The sequence below is a fragment of the Tiliqua scincoides genome, chromosome 3 (genome assembly GCF_035046505.1).
Source record: "Tiliqua scincoides isolate rTilSci1 chromosome 3, rTilSci1.hap2, whole genome shotgun sequence".
Lineage (NCBI taxonomy): Eukaryota > Metazoa > Chordata > Lepidosauria > Squamata > Scincidae > Tiliqua > Tiliqua scincoides.
In genome coordinates, this window is record NC_089823.1 from 24,606,061 (window position 1) to 24,621,718 (window position 15,658).

Here is a 15,658-nt window from a genome sequence, read left to right on the forward strand (position 1 = left end):
TCAAATACAGGGACTAGGTTGAACAGAGGCGTATCACCAGAGGAGGGCATTTGATACACCCCCTCAAGTGCCAGGAGTTTGGGTGGCATTCTCATCATTTTGTCCAGATTTGGTCTTGTGTTTTAAGTGGAATCTCTAGCTAAATACTTTTTTCACTTTTGAAGACTTGGGGTTGATTGAAAAGTGCATGTAAATGCCTTGATTTCTCTACTGTATAACTGAATGTGTGCACTCGCTCCATTGGAAAGCAGTGCATCTGAGGTTATCTGAAAAGCTTGATTTTGTTGTTGTGTCTGTACCATTCCCACATCTTTTGATATTGCTGCCACTGAGTAATGCATATGCTTTTGTAAATCAGCTCCCAAAGACAGGAGGAATGAGGAACAATCCCCTCATTGAATGAGGGGAGCTGTTGATAATTCTTAAGGGATTTCTGGTTTGGCAGGAGGTGTGGTCTGGAGGTTAAACCTGTGCCTTGCCCAAAGAAACTGAGTGGGAGTAACCCTGGTTGTGATTTGGATGGGAGACCATCGCAGCTGACAAGCTGTTGTGAGAGAACATAGCCAGAGGAGTCAATATCACTAATCACCGGGTCATGGGAGGGCAAGGAGTCAATTGTGATAAGCTGCCAAGAGGTGGAGAAGTGTGGAGGTCAGCTGCCAAGATCAAATCACACCTGGCTGATTTGTGGCTGCCCCTGCTGGAAGCTTGGAGGGCATGTGTCAGCAAAAGAATGATGACTACACAGGAAGGTTGATCACAGAACATTAATTGTAAAAACCCCATTTGTAAAAATGGGGTTTGGTGACAGCTTGCCTGTGTGAACTGCCTTGGGTCTGGAAGACTCTTACTCATTCTGAGAGTCTGAACTGGTTAAAATACTGGTTGTGCAAAAGAGAATAAGGGATGGGTTGATCTAGTTGTGGATAAAATTTCATTTTGTTTAATTGCACCTGATCTACTAACTGACTAGAAAGAAACCAATGACTCATTGTATAAATAGAATGCACTGAAGGTAATCTATTCTACCCCTGCTCTTACTCTGCAACTAAGAAATACTTGCATTTCGTTTGGATTCATTCAAAATTAATTTGGATTGGAGGGAGGAATTGGCTGGAGGTGATGCAATCCAAATTACCTGGGTATTAGTCCTGGTACAAGGAGAGCTGAACAGGCAAAAGGGCAGAAATGGGAAAAGAGCTTCTGGGGTGGAGCCATTGAGGGGGTGGTACACAAGTAATTCTGGGTCAGTTAACAGAACTTTAAAGATTGTTTACGTTCATTCTGCTAATCAAAATTTTAGAAGTAGACATTGTTAATTCCACAGAGATTGGTGTTAATTCCCAGGGCTGTCCTAAAATGAACGTTCTTTAAAAATAAGGCACCCCAGCAGTGCTCTACTCTGCCAATACTGACTGCATGCAGTCATTCCATTCCAGCTTGATTAGTCAGCTGGCACTGCAATTGTTTCTCTAGCTTGTCATTTCCTCCTTAATGTCAACTTGCACTTTAGCATTTACTCTCATGGGACTCTTAATCTCAATTGAACTTGGCAAACTACATGGCTGTTGTGACAGAATAATTAGATATTTGTCACAGTTTCAATTTTATCTTAACAGCTGTTTGTCAAAGCAAATGCATTATTATTATAATTGCTCCTTTCCTGAGCCAAGAGCAACTTCAGAGGAATAAAAGGAACAGACAGAGGCTCTGTATCTACTGGTTGGATCCTGGACCATGAGTATCCAAGTTAAAGAACTATTAGAGCAGTATTTCTCAAACTGTTGGTTGTGATCCACTAGGTGGGTTGTGAACCAATTTCAGGTGGATCCCCATTTATTTCAATATTTTATTTTTAATACATTAGACGATTCTAGCATAGTATACAACTGCATTTGGGGAAATGTTACAGATATGTACTTTTAACAGGCTACTATGTATATGCTTTTAACAATGATAATAAATGGGACTTACTCCTGGGTAAGCATGGGTAGGATTGTAGCCTACTATTGTTAAAAAAATTTCCTGTTTGATGATGTCACTTCCAGTCATGACATCACTTCCAGCGGGTCCTGACAGATTCTCATTCTAAAAAGTGAGTACTCATGCTAAATGTTTGAGAACCACTGCACTAGAGTGTTACTTCTCTAAAGAAGAAAAGGCTGATCTTTTAAGGGCTAGCACAGACAATAAGAAACGAGAATTAGATGCTTGTTAAAAGCAGTGATCAACCATGGTTAAAGCTACTAGGGTTTCAAATAAACCACAACTGAAAGCAGAGTTCCAAGGGGGTTTCAAATCCTAGCTAATGCTAATATTTCTGCCAACAAAACAATCAACTACAGTTAACTGGGGAAAGATTTCTTCTGGGGAGGGAGTGTATACTCTCAATTTTGTAATCACTATTAAAAGGGACAGCCCTCTATCACATCTGCTCCAGCCTAAGTGTGCAAGCAAGTATAAGTGCCTTCCACAGTTACCACATAATATTTCAGGCTTTGCTCGATTTTAAAACCTTTTTCCAGAGAAAGGCAAATGAATTCAAGTACTTGCTAAGGCAACCCGAATGCAAACATGATGCTTGCATCACTTGCTTGCACAGTTTGAACTGAATTTTCATTCCAGTTCCGGTTTGGAGGCAAACGATGATGGTTTATGATACCCATTTGATATGATTAGGACACAGCACCATGGCAAACTATAGTTACCACCCATTCTGGACCTGGTGGAGCAAGCTCCCCACTCCCTGCCCCCGCCACGCTTCCTCCCCGCCGTCTGCCTGCCCTCCAACCACCTCCCCCCATCCTGGAACACCTCCTCTCCACCTCCCTGCACACCCTATCCACTTCTCTGCCACCAAGGGGCTCATGCTAAGCTAACTTTGGGGTTGGGCTGGTGATAAGCCCCATAATCATGCCTTATGGTACATTTGCGATAGTGCGTGCCAGTGGCAAACCGGCGCACAGAGCTCAGGATTGAGCTCTGAATCTCACACTTTCTCCATGTAAAACACATGTTCTACCACTGAGCTACAGTCCCTCCCAAAATGATTTCATGATCTCCCAAGCATGGTTTGTTACAGAACTACTAACTGGCCCATTCAAGTCTACTGAGGCAGAACCCAACAAATCCAATGTTGCTGGTTTCTTCAGAAAGAAATAGACTTGAAGAGAGGAACAGATGGGCTGGCTTCTTAGTTTTAAATGAACGTAATTTTAATTTGCTTAATCTTACGCGATCCGCTGGGTGTTTTTTCTTGTTTTAATTGTTTTTAATGTTTTATTCCTTTTTTTTTTTACTTGTAAGCCACCTTGAAAACTCTTACCAGAAGAAAGCAGAGTATAAATTAATAAAATAAATACATATAGGAAGGTTGGTAAGCTACTAGCCATATCACAAATGAGTCATGATGCATAAGAAGACTTGTTCTCCATTAAGTGTATACTTACTGTAACAGAGAGTTACAGTTCTCTGACACCTGCACATGTATTCCAGCTTGCTAACAGGCTTTTGAATTCAAGTCTCAAGAACTCAAGTCTTAGGTGTTAACAAAAATGTAATGTGTGGAATGTCTGGATTAGAAACTAGATGCTGAGTTTATAGCCTTCATTCTACCTGAGGTGGCAAACCTGTATCTGAATTGTACTACTCCAGATGGCAGGTGAGTACTCGCATAATTGAATGCTGAGCCATAGAAACATTCCCCGCAACTAGAAAACTAGCATCTCAGAGAAGAAGTTAGGTTAGAATCTTTCCTAATATCTAGTTTTCCATGTGGAATGAATTTTTTTTAATAACTTTGCACATGTTCACATTCAGTCACATTAACTCCCACCTTCAGTCTGAAGGTACAGGTACTGACTTACAGACCCAGGTACTATTTACAGTCCCAGTAAGAACTAAGTCATAAAGTTTATACTCCTGAGGAACTACATAGCAAATTAATTTGAATTACTATGAAAAATCAGCCTGGCCACTTTTCAGGTTTTCCTCCCCCAAAATTGTTTTTTATTAACTTTTATAAATGAAGGACAAACAGTTGTATTATCTGTCAGGATATAATTTCAAACTGAGGACACTGACCTTGCTAACCTGGCCTTTCATTCAACAAATCTGAATCAACTTCCTCCCCCTTTTGCAAGAATAAATGGTGCAGAAAGCAATTTTCTTCCTGAGTGCAGAATTAACTACAATCTCTTTAAAACCAAAAGTCAATATACCTCTTTTGTCTTATTTTTTTTTAATGTAAGCTATTTTTGTAAGCTTTAATGTAACCTCTCTATCATCATGAGAGCCACAAATACTTCCCCTATACCTGCAACTCTCTTGCTTATTTCAGACACCAATGGTACAAGACTAAAAGAAAAAGGAGGAGACTTTTAGAAAGCCCATGTAATCTGAACTGGAGTAATTGTTAACCCAAACAGGCTCATTTCCAAATGTATGTGGGTCAGAAGTAATGGCCCTCCTCAAAGCAGCTGTGGGGATACTGTTTACTTTCTTTTTTCTTTTTGGCTTAAAAGCATTTAAAGCTGAGAACAGACCTGCAGCATCTTAATGTATGCTAATGCCCATCAGAGCAATAACTTCTGATGGATTCAACAGCACTGAAAGTACAAGGAAGTGACCAGACTCAGCTTTATATAATCTCAGCCCTCAGTATAGCATAAAGGCTAGAAAGGACCACTTGATTGAAATACATGATCTTAGTGGAAAATAAGTGCTTTTAGGTAAGCAACTTTGAATATTTTGGAAAAAAGCAGCATTTCAGAAAACTGTCTTCTGATACACAATTTTGGGAAATGACTTAGTTTTACAAGAAATGGAAAAATGTAAGGAAATAGCTTAGAGCAGGGGTGTCCAAAGTTTTTGGCAGGAGGGCCAAATCAGCTCTCTGACACTGTGTCGGGGGCCGGGGGAAAAAGAATTAATTTACATATAAAATTTGAATAAATTTACATACGTTTAAATAAATGAATATATTAAAGATGAACTTATATGAATGAATGAAGGTCTTGCAATAGCTCAATGCCTATAAAAGGCCTTGCACAAAGCAAAGCTGGCCTTTCCTTTGCTGCCGCTGCTGCGTCACAAATATGAAAGAGCAAGCAGTGGAGGGAGCTCTCATCCCACAGCTCACACGAGAGGTCAAACAGTCGCCCTCAAGCTGAGAGAAGTTGTGTTGGGCCAGTGCAGGCTTCAACAAATCTCCAGAGGGCCAGAGGCTCATTGAAGACTGGGGGCTCCCTAAGGGCCGCATTGCGAGACCTCGAGGGCCGCAAGTGGCCCCCGGGCCGGGGTTTGGGCACCCCTGGCTTAGAGGAACTTCAGGACTGAGGTTCAACACTGAAGATTTCCGGGGGGGGGGGAATGTACAAATTGACCCATGATTACTATAGAAAACAAAAATGTAAGGATGCAGTAATCAGCTTCCCAGGGTGGAGGGGTAATGAATGCCAATGTAACAATAGAAAAATATGAAATTTAAATAACTTTGGGCACAATTCTAACCAGGTTACTCAGAACTAAGTCCTATTTTGTTCAATGGGGCTTATCCTCAGGGAAGTGTGGTTAGGATTGCAGACTTTGTTTCTCATTTGAGACAGAGAAAAAAGCAACCTTTTCCTACAACTGAAATCAAAGATCCTGACAAACGATTAAAAAAAACATTTTTCCATAATTATCAAATAATTACACTGTATGATCTCTCTGTGGTATAAGTTTGCTCTCTTTCTCTCTCTCCCTGGCAAAGGACAATTTGTTTTTCTTCTTATAATAAAAAGGATAAAGCTTCTTTGAGCAGTCTGAATATAGAAAAACCAGCTGAGCACAGAGCATATGGGGACTGATTTGGGCTACTAAGCTTTGATCCATTGAGCTGAATGAGGAAATTATTACTCTGTTGTATGTTATTTCATGAGGTTTCTGTTTGGTCAGTACTAGGTGTGCCTTAGACCATTAACTTTGGCAGTGCATACATTCAAAGCATTGGATTTTAGCTTGTGTATTAGTACAAGGATTGCATGTAACTGGAATCACTTAGGGCTCCAATGGTGTTTTACAACGGGTCACTGAAAAAAGAATGCTAAAGTCTTCTCTGCACCAGGGCGGTGGAATCTAAGAGCTGTAGGGTTCGGTGAGAATGACCTGGACTCCAAGCACGTTAACACACAGTCTACTTCCTTCTCAGCATCCTGTCAATGCCACAGGGGCCTGGTCTTATTTCATTTACATATGCCATGAAATTTCTCCCCACAGAAGAATATTGCATTACTTATATGCAGATTTTCAACCAGGGAACTGAACCCAAGGACAACACTCCGGAGAATCAAGCCTTTAAGAAAAACATATTTTGTAGGCAAGGCAAAAGAAACAGGGGAACTAAAGAGGCATTAATTTCTTCCACAGGATTCAACTGATTTGCTCACAAAGGACCATCCAATATCTGCACAGGGAGCAGGAGAGTTGAATTGCAATTAAAACTAGTTCCAACTTCTTGTTTTGTTTCATTCACTGAATAAGCACAATTGCAGCCAAAGTTCTCTTCTCCATCACAGTCACGTTACGACCCTGCTGGCGAGCTCAGCTGTGTGAAGAGGTGAGAATTAAGCCTGATATCCTGGCCAGCTGGTTCTGAGGCCTCTTTTTAAAAAGTACTGCCAATTATCCCAAACGTGGCTAAATTATACGCAATGTTATTTTGACAGGGATCCATTCCGCCAAGACTAACCGCTCTCTAGCCTTTCAGGTTTGTTAGGATTCCAGTTTATGCAACTGAAAACCTAAAGAAGGCTACTAAGTATCATGCTATCCCTTCTGGAATACATTTAAAGACAAGTGAATTACTGAATAGAACATTTTAAGAGGAGAAATGTGTTTCCCATTCTGAATATGTAACACCAAAACGAGATGTTTGGACAGAAGGATTAGCCTCCCATACCCTGCTACCGCTCAACACCATCTCCTGGAACAGTGATTTATACAGCAAGTGTCAGGAAGTTCATTATCTCAAAAGATGGAGCCGAGGCAGCTTAACAGAGGCCTACCCTAGGGCGTGAAACAATGTCTAAGAGCGGCAGTGGAGGGGGGAAGAGACAAAAAAGCAAAAGAGAAATGAAAGACACCAAGGAGCAAAGCGATAAAGGGGAAAGGCGAAAAGGTGGCAATGAGAAAGTTAGGAAGTCTGCAAACTTCTCTCTCATGCACATATTCACCCACCTGCAACAGTTTTGTACTGCTCCACCATTCGCATCTTGCATTTGAAATCGGAACGAGAGAGAAGAATGGCACACACCTGAATTCTTACTAACAGCCCAATCCTATCCAGCTTTCCAGTGCTGATGGAGTAGCAATACAGCCCTGAGGCAAGGGAACAAACATTCCATAGCTCTGCAGTCTTTCTGCCATTTATTCTGATTCCCACTTTTCTCTTCCCCCCAATTTTCCCCTGTAGCTTTCTCCTGTTCCCCTAATTCCTATCCCTCTTTCAACCCCCCCCCCCAGAGACTCCACTGACTTTACTCCGCTGTCTCCCTGGCTGTTTCTTTCCTAGATCCCCAGAGTGAGAGGGAATTCAGCTTAATATTTCATATTCAGGAAGTGGGTTTATTAGGACTGGGTGAGGGAAGGATACAAGAAGTGTCAAAAATGCTTCTAATTGCAATTGCACTCATCTAGAAAGCAAGCAGAGGAAGAAGGCAAAGGCTGAAATGGAAGAGATGCATTTCTAGCTGAATGGGGTTAGTAAAACTTGGGCAGACAGCAAGCTGCACACAAACCCTGTAGACCACAGTCAGGTTTTTTAACAAAGAAAAACTTAAGCAAAGGAATTCATATGTTTTCGCTTCTTCACTGAAGTCTAGAGCAGTGGTACTCAAATTTCTCGGGAGTAGAACTCCAGAGATAATTTTTTGCGGGGGCGGGGAAATCGGCAGCAATGCAATCCCCAGAATCACACCACTGCATGGAAATGGGGGTTTTCTTTAAACATAACCTACCTGCTGCTGGGGTCCAGGGGGTGCGGGGAGACCCGCAGAGCCCTCCCCATGGCTTATAGAAAGTGAAATTAAAGATCACAACCCCCTTCTGGGTTGCTATGCGAAACCGGAAGTGGGAGCTCCGCTGGGCTCCCCGCACCTCCTGGACCCCAGCAGCAGGTAGGTTAGGTTTAAAGAAAGCCCCCCCTTCCCTGTAGTGGCACGATCCTAGGGATCGCATAGCTGCTTTCCCCCTCTCCCACCCCTTAAAGGAAAAGGGGCAGTGGTTCTCAGGCTGGTGGGTCGCGACCACTGATCTATGACCTGGGATTGCTGAAGCTAAGGTGTGATCAAAGATGACTGGATGGGAGCCTCATGTGAGCTGCTCTGACCCTTGTAAAGGAAAAGGAAGATAGAAATCTCAGCGGAAAATGAAAAAGCATTTACTTATCCCTTAACTCAACTGGGTGAAACTACAAAGGACATTCATGGCATCAATGCAAACACAACAGAGCCATTTGCTTTAGTAAAAAGCATGTGCCTGTGAGCCTGATTCATGGCAGGGAGTGGGGGAATTTGTCCCTTCTGTGATACCAATTCAGAACTGGGGGGTGCACCGGAGGTGCTACTTTATACAGGAAAAAATGTCTTGGTGCAAATGGAACGAGTATAGCCCCCTCACCCCGTGCTATGGTACTGATCCAGACTGGACTCCCATGTGCACAGTAGCTATACAAGAAAATAAATTTTACATGCTTGCAATGACAATACAGTATTACTGCTGCACTTGTTTTGGTCCTTTTCTGGTCCTGTTTTCATTCTCTGCTGCTATTTTTGTCGTAATGTACGTTACTTGTTAAATCAATTGGGTTTTCATTTGGTCTAAGCCAGTGGTTCCCAAAATGTTAGCCGAGCTCCCCAGGGAGCCATAGAAACCAGCCAGGGGAGCCACTGAATCCTCACAAAAACCTGCCGCTCTATACAATGTATAGGATTGTAGCCCTATTGAGAAGCAAAACAGCCAGTAGGTCAAGGGAGCCACCAGATGAAAATGTTTGGGAACCACTGGGCTAGGCTGACAAAGGACCTCCTCCAAATGTTCAGAAGAAGCAGCAACAGGAGAAGGTGCATAGCTCATACTCTTGCCTATTTTAGATCTCCCACCAACACCTGCATTTTGTCTCCCCACCTTCACATGAGACCTGGAATGAAAGGAAACATAAATAACTCATGCTTCTTCTCCAGCGACTTGTTTAGAATGTCTGAAGCAGTTCTAAAGGTGACATCACACCATCTGTATGTCGTTCTGAGTTGCTATGCTTCAGAATTAGTGTCCCAACCTAGGTGGTGTGCATTAATCAGGAAGGCACTCTGGAGGGCAGTTATGCTCCAGCTATTATTGCAAAAGTTATCTTTGCACCCAGAAAGGATCCAAAAGTCTCTCTTTGTGAAGTGAAAGCTTAGATCCAGGAAAATGCAACCAAATACAACCGTTTGCCCTAATTCTGCAAGCCTGCCCCTGTGCCTGTGAAACAGAAAGCATCTGTGTCTCCAGTTATCACGTAAATTTTTAAAATTCCTTTTCAGTTTTAAAGGGCAAGAATATTAAGTCTGTCCTATATTTTTTTTAAACGGATTCCACATTCCCATTCAACTAAAGATATTTTTCACGCTTGAAGACGATGACAGCTGAATGAAATACTGTACAGTGCAAAACTTGTTGGAAGGAAAAATATGATTTTGGTATTGCAGCAAAGTTGCTTGAAATGATCTCCACATTAAAGCAAATACATTCTCAAATGTTGCATGAAAACTGGATTTGCAGAATCTGGTGCCTTGTTCTCAAATCTATAGCTCAACTGCCGATGCTCAAGTCCAGAGATTTGTTATTTCTTGTTTGTTTCCTGTCTGCACAAATCAGAGCTTTGCTTCCTTCTCCCAAGAACCCAAAGCAAGAGTTGAAAAATTATTCCAAACATGCTGAAAATTAAGACTATTGTGGGGTGTAAAACTTACAGTGGCAATGTTTTCTAAGTCAGTAACAGTGCAATTCTAGGTATGTCTACTCAGAAGTAAGTCAAATTCTGTTCAGTGGACTTACTCCCAGTTGTTGTTTTTCTAAATGCATATTATTTTGCTCCAAAGCTACTCATGTAATCAAATCTGGGAGGAGGTACCATATTTTAGTATGGCATTCAGAATCTTTCTTCCCACAGAGTCCAGACCTGCTTTATGAATGACAGGTATCCAAATTGCTAACTGAAAGATTACTAAAGATTATCTGAGGGACCGCCTTCTCCCATATGTTCCAGCCTGCCCTCTTAGGTCATCTGAGGGGGCTTTCCTGCAAGTGCCGCCTTTCTCCCAAGTTAGGGGGATGGCGGCATGAGGTCAAGCCTTCTCAGTAGTGGGTCCACAGTTATGGAACTCCCTACTGGGGGAATTAAGATCTACCCCCTCCCTCATGGCATTTTGGCAAGGGCTTAAAACATTTTTATTTCATTTTGTTTTTGGGATTTCTGCATCCTTTGCCTCTATAGTAATTCCTTGAATTTTTCTGCCCTCATTGTATTGTGTTCCCCCCATTGTATTTCCTTTTTCTATTATAGTATTGTATTTTCTATTTTTTTAAAACTCTATTGTATATTATATTTTTATTTTTATGTATTTATTTTTTACTCTATAAATTGTAAGCCACCTTGGGCATCCGCTTTCAGCGGGAGAGGGGGTGTAGAAATCTTTTAAGTAAATAAATAAAGATACTGAAAAGTCCTAATCATTTTCATTATACTGAGTAGCCGGGTGGTACATATTTTCTCTCCCCTCTACCCATTTAACTCCAAGAAATGTCAAGACCTCTAGAAAGGATTCATTTCCAGTATTTTATAAACCCCGCTCTTCAAAATGTTATACATTGGCTTCTGTAATGTGATACCATGTAACTATAGCCAATCCCAAGTAATGAATTTTTTTTTTAAATAAAAAACAGAAGCATGGTGCATTTGGTGCCACCTACTATCCCACTAAGTTTTTCAAATAGTTAAATGAATCCATTCTGGAAGTTAGTCCCCAGAGATTTCAAGTTTTCACATTCTTCAGAAATGAGATGTTAATCAAACCATTGTACCAATAAGTCACATGTGCTGTGTATGTATTTCGCTAATGTAAAGATAAATTTGTCATGTACCCAACCTTTAACGAAAAACCTATTCAGCTGCATTATCAAGTTCTTCCAAGGCCCAAATAAATACATGAAAAGTTGCTAAGTACAAATGGGATGAAGTACATGGCAGGTTGCTTCACTATCTCAAGCTGGAACAACTTGTGAGTCACCAAACCAAAAACTGTCCCCAGTCCAAGTATATGGCCCATCAAGGACTTATAAAATTCCCTGTGCTTGACTGTCAGCAATTGCTAAAACTGAAGGAAATGCCAAACACCTAGAAATTCATAATAAAGGCGTACCCCTATATCCATTGGGGTTCCATTCTAGAATCCCCCATGGTTAAGTGAAACCACAGATACAGGTGAATTCCTTCCCCCTACTCTGCGGTGCCAAGGGGAGATCCTTCTGGGGCTTCCCCAGGCCTCCTAATGTCTTATAAGGCACTTAAAATGTCACAGTTTTTTACCTCTAGGGCTCAGTCGGAGCCCGGCAGAGTCCGCAGACAGACATCTGTGGTGTCTGCTGGGCTCAGAGGACCCTCCAGAGGCAAGGGGAGCAGAGCTCCCCTCGCCTTCAGAGGGAGTGTCACAGACCCAAACCCTATCCACAGATAACTGAATCCGTAGATAAGAGATCCATGGATATGATTGGTAGGCTATGTGCAGTTTGGTGGGTCACAAGATATACAGGCCTGCCTTTACCTGTTGCACCTTAGCATACAAGAAAACGGCACATTCCCTAGAGGGGAAAAAAAAAAGATATGGTGAGAGGAATTAATTTGTTGAGGTCATCTAATAGAACACCCCACAGCAGTGACTTGCCCTTGTCAGTTCTGCCTCAATTATGCCTTTACAGACTGACTACGCATATGATCTCTTCTTCCATTTTACTTTCTTTTAGGTCAGGACAGAGTAGGAACACCTCAACCGCTCCTTCGCCTCTCTAATCTTTCACTGTCTTTGGCTCTTTAAAGGGAAGGAGTTCTTGTTTCCCCAGTCTTTCTCTTTCTTTCTTTCTTTCTTTCTTGGTGAAACTGGAGGCTGGAAGCTAAGTGAACCGAAGAAACCAAGGGCAGGTGAAAGAAGATCCCACTCCTGTACCAAACAGGACAGAGATAATGAGGGAGTGTCTGCTCTCCAATGTTCAGGGGCACCCTTTCTCTTGCACAAAGAAGCTGGGCAGAGTTGCTAAGCAATTAATTCTATTCATTCAAAAGTATCTAGTTCTCTGTAACTTTAAGCTCTTTACAATCTTCACAGAAAAGGCCTTTTTTCTGGACAAACAAGCAGACCCAGAGAACGATGATTGTAGAAAAAGCCCTATCACTCAATTCATTATCAATAGCTAACCTACAAGGGCTTGTTCACACATGGTAAATTTATTATGCAAATATCTCCTATGTGTGTAGCATATATTGGGAGCCTGTCAAGTGCAGCTGCCAAGGGCTGGAACCAGATAACAGTTCCCTATTCACTGCACCACCAGGACAGCTTCTTCAAGGAAAAACTGCAGATATTTCAAGCCAAGTCACAGAAACCTCTCAACAGAGCCCCTCTTGGGCCAGGAGACCCTGACAAATCAACCGTGTTCTACTTCCTGCTTTATAACCTCCAGTGCTGCAAACAGAAAAGCAGTCAGGGATTATCAACAGATCTTCTCTTTATTCTCAGACTGAACGCTGTAGCCTGGGAGCTGTCACCACAACTGGATTCAACTTCTGTGGTTCCCACCCCAGGGAAAAGGGATAGCATTTCATAGCACGTAGAGCAGCTCAGCATCCAGCTTCTGCACTTGAATTCTGGATCCAAATATTGTGGATGCTCCAGAAAGGACCAATGACAGTAACATTGTGTAGATTTTTTTCAATCTATCTACGATGGCAGATTACATTCCAGTTTCAAAGAAAGGAACTTGTGTTTCTTATTGTTCTCCCTCCATTAATCCAGCAGAGCAAAGCTAAAACACTCAGCTACCGCTGGAAAGATTCTAACAACAAATGTTATGGCATCTCTAGACGTTAGGAACCCAGATCGGTTTGTTAAGGCAACTATGGTCATCTCTCAAAACTCTATCCATGGCATTGCCCTTATGTACTTGTTCTTAACACATCTACTCTGCCTGGCTCCCTCTGTGGGACTCAAGGTGACTGATAGCACCAATTAAAAGCATTATCAGCACAAAAATGCAACTGATGCTTTAGACACTTCAGGAAGTGCAAAATGGTTGGTTGGTTGGCAGGCAACCCTCAGTCTCGAAAGACTATGGTATAAGCCTTACAGCACTCGGTATTCCCAGGTGGTCTCCCATCCAAGTACTAACCAGGCCTGACCCTGTTTAGCTTCTGAGATCAGACAAGATCGGGCATGTGCAGGGTAACAGTTGCTGTCAAGTGCAAGATGATTCTTCCACATTTTTGACAGAGTGAAGGGGTACAGAGAACGCATGAAACTAATGCTCCAATGTCTGAGTATGAATCAGGGTGTCAAGAGATGTGAGGGCGTATTTCCATGACCACATGCAGCAGTAGAAAAAAAACCATCTTTCAAGTGACTTTATTTTACAGGTGGGACCTGTTTAACAGCGGATTTTACATCTACGGATCTGGCTCAGCTCAGGTCCCCCCAGACACGCATTGAGTCAGACTGGCTCCACCTGAGCCCTGCAGAGAGCTTTCTGAAGCCCAAAGAGAACATAAGAACATAAGAACATAAGAACAGCCCCACTGGATCAGGCCATAGGCCCATCTAGTCCAGCTTCCTGTATCTCACAGCGGCCCACCAAATGCCCCAGGGAGCACACCAGACAACAAGAGATCTCATCCTGGTGCTCTCCCCTACATCTGGCATTCTGACTTAACCCATTCCTAAAATCAGGAGGTTGCGCATACACATCATGGCTTGTACCCCATAATGGATTTTTCCTCCAGAAACTCATCCAATCCCCTTTTAAAGGCGCCTAGGCTAGACGCCAGCACCACATCCTGTGGCAAGGAGTTCCACAGACCGACCACGCGCTGAGTAAAGAAATATTTTCTTTTGTCTGTCCTAACCCGCCCAACACTCAATTTTAGTGGATGTCCCCTGGTTCTGGTATTATGTGAGAGTGTAAAGAGCATCTCCCTATCCACTCTGTCCATCCCCTGCATAATTTTGTATGTCTCAATCATGTCCCCCCTCAAGCGTCTCTTTTCTAGGCTGAAGAGGCCCAAACGCCGTAGCCTTTCCTCATAAGGAAGGTGCCCCAGCCCCGTAATCAGCTTAGTCGCTCTCTTTTGCACCTTTTCCATTTCCACTATGTCTTTTTTGAGATGCGGCGACCAGAACTGGACACAATACTCCAGGTGTGGCCTTACCATCGATTTGTACAATGGCATTATAATACTAGCCGTTTTGTTCTCAATACCCTTCCTAATGATCCCAAGCATAGAATTGGCCTTCTTCACTGCCGCCGCACATTGGGTCGACACTTTCATCGACCTGTCCACCACCACCCCAAGATCTCTCTCCTGATCTGTCACAGACAGCTCAGAACCCATCAGCCTATATCTAAAGTTTTGATTTTTTGCCCCAATGTGCATGACTTTACACTTACTGACATTGAAGCGCATCTGCCATTTTGCTGCCCATTCTGCCAGTCTGGAGAGATCCTTCTGGAGCTCCTCACAATCACTTCTGGTCTTTACCACTCGGAAAAGTTTGGTGTCATCTGCAAACTTAGCCACTTCACTGCTCAACCCTGTCTCCAGGTCATTTATGAAGAGGTTGAAAAGCACCGGTCCCAGGACAGATCCTTGGGGCACACCGCTTTTCACGTCTCTCCATTGTGAAAATTGCCCATTGACACCCACTCTCTGCTTCCTGGCCTCCAACCAGTTCTCAATCCAGGAGAGGACCTGTCCTCTAATTCCCTGACTGTGGAGTTTTTTCAGTAGCCTTTGGTGAGGGACCGTGTCAAACGCCTTCTGAAAGTCCAGATATATAATGTCCACGGGTTCTCCCGCATCCACATGCCTGTTGACCTTTTCAAAGAATTCTATAAGGTTTGTGAGGCAAGACTTACCCTTACAGAAGCCATGCTGACTCTCCCTCAGCAAGGCCTGTTCGTCTATGTGTTTTGAGATCCTATCTTTGATGAGGCATTCTACCATCTTACCCGGTATAGATGTTAGGCTGACCGGCCTATAGTTTCCCGGGTCCCCCCTCTTTCCCTTTTTAAAAATAGGTGTGACATTTGCTATCCTCCAATCTTCTGGTACTGTGGCCGTTTTGAGGGACAAGTTGCATACCTTAGTCAAGAGATCTGCAACTTCATTCTTCAATTCCTTAATAACCCTTGGGTGGATGCCATCAGGGCCCGGTGACTTATTGATCTTTAATTTATCAATGAGGTCTGAAACATCTTCTCTTTTAACCTCTATCTGACTTAACTCCTCGGTCAGGAGAGGCCGTTCGGGCAGCGGTATCTGCCCGAGGTCTTCTGCCGTGAAGACAGATGCAAAGAACTCATTTAATTTCTC

At 42.8% G+C, this 15,658-nt stretch overlaps 1 protein-coding gene and 1 pseudogene across 5 annotated transcripts in view; both read right to left on the reverse strand.

Annotated features, from left to right (window-relative positions):
• The window catches only part of ATP8A2 (ATPase phospholipid transporting 8A2), a 353,936-nt gene that overhangs the window by 205,376 nt on the left and 132,902 nt on the right, over window positions 1-15,658 (reverse strand). The window lies entirely within an intron of this gene.
• LOC136646401 (5S ribosomal RNA) lies at window positions 13,413-13,532 on the reverse strand (annotated as a pseudogene).